Here is a 2,075-nt window from a genome sequence, read left to right as displayed (position 1 = left end):
CTTTTAATACTGTTTATCATCTCTACCTAAGTTTTTAATCTCTAGTTCTTTTTATTTCCTGCTTTTATCCTTATTTTATTTCTCTTATCTTTCTAAGGTGTTATTTTGTTGTTCTTTTTCTGTCTTCTTGAATTGACAGGAGACTCATCTATTTTGCATTTTTCTTGTTTTTGGTTCAGTGTGCTTACTGCTGTTAATTGTTCTTTATACGCTACCGTGGCCACATTCTACAGGTTTTGAAATACAGTATGTCCTTTGTTATTCGCTTCTAGTTTTAAATTCTTCTCTAACTCTAGGTGTTTGAAAGTGTGATTTTAAAATTTAAACAATTATATATATATTTCTAATTTCAGTTTTGTTATGGTCAGTGAATGTGGCCTACATGATGTTTGCTTTTTGGAATTTGTTGAGATTTCCTTGCACCCTAACATGTGGCTCATTTCTGAAGAATGTTTAATTTGCTTTTGAAAAGAAAGTCTTTTCTGTCTTTGATTCTATCTACCAACCTACCGACCTCAAATCAAGTGGAAAAGGAAGGCTTACGTTATTCAAACTCCCTAAAATCCTTAGTCAACTTGCTCTATAGATTTCTGAAAGGGGTATGTTCAAGTCTCCCACAGTGACTGTAACTTCACTAGTCTCTTCTTATATTTCAGTCCATTTTTGCTTTTTACCTTTTATGGCTGTGTTGTCATATGGATATAGATCCATGTCTGGTACCTCTTTGTCATGGATTGTAGCATTTATTAATATTAAAGATCAGCATAATTTTCACCATGTTATTTATTTTGCACAACTTTGGTCAAACTCAAGCATCTGGAGTATATGTCTTTGCCTTATGTCTTTCATCTTCATCAAACAAACCAAACCACCACCAACAGCAAACCCTTATTAAGCATCTAAGTTGTGGGGAGCTCTCCTTTGACTCATGACTCAGGCACTAACAGTGGAACAGTCATTGGTTTTCTCTGGGTTTGCCTCCTCAGCTTGAGAAGGAGCCAATACTTGGATTCGTTATCTCTTTTCCCAATTGCAATGGCATGAGAATGTGATTAAGAATGGGCTTAGTGCTATTATTTTCACTGCATGAAATTTTTCCTTGATGTTAAGACCCAAAGTGGCCATTCCAAGAGAAGAGTTAAGCATGTTGACTGCTGCTGAGACAACCTTCTAAGACTCCTCAGAAGCCTTAGTGCATTAGAAGTAGGAGGGTAAGATAGGTGAAAAGGTGTTTTCCTTCACTTTTCTCAAAAAAGTCAGAATTCACCCCAGGTTTGAAGTAGCCTTTCCTGATGAAGCAAAATCGCTGCACTTATTCCAACATTCTATGTCATGTAACTATTAGTTGTCAACGTATTAGTAATTATAATAGTCATTTATTGAGAACTTGCTGTGTGACAGGAATTAAACTACAAACTTTACATCTTTATCTCATACAATCCCCCAAACCTTTGCTATTCCAAGTGTGGTCCCCAGACCAGTGGTTTCAATCTCACCTAGAAGCTTGTTAGAGATGCAGACCTACTGAATTAGATCACCTACTGAACGAGATCACTAAGCATTAAAAGTTCAGGAAATGCTGCCCCCAAACCACATTATCTCCATTCTAAGTGCAGTGCAGTGAATTACTTAATATGGCCCTTTTAGCCATTCATGCTCTTGTAACTCCCATACAATGATTGGGTGGGACTATGACTATGCAAATAAGGTGCTTGTGGCTCACCAGGGGGATTAGACAGCCTGCTAATAATACAATTAAGGGACATGGAACCCCCATAGGGGTGGGACCATGAAAATAAAGTGTTTGGAACCCTTGTAGGAGATTAGTCAGTTTTACCATCCCTCTAGGCTTAAAAAGAGAGCCAACCCCAGAGCAGAGGAAGGAATCTCACTACCATCAACAAAGAAGAGCCAGGAGCAGAGTATATCCTTTGGACCTGGGGTCTCTGCACTGAGAACCTCCTAGACCTAGGAGACAGAGAGAGCTGTAACACTGGAGAAGGTGTGAGACAGTGAGAAGCAGCAGCAAGCATGGCAGAGAAATAATAGCAGCAGAGCCAGGAGACCGGCGCAAG

Source organism: Trichechus manatus, unplaced genomic scaffold, assembly GCF_000243295.1.
Source record: "Trichechus manatus latirostris isolate Lorelei unplaced genomic scaffold, TriManLat1.0 scaffold00104, whole genome shotgun sequence".
Lineage (NCBI taxonomy): Eukaryota > Metazoa > Chordata > Mammalia > Sirenia > Trichechidae > Trichechus > Trichechus manatus.
Note: the sequence above shows the minus strand (reverse complement) of the source record.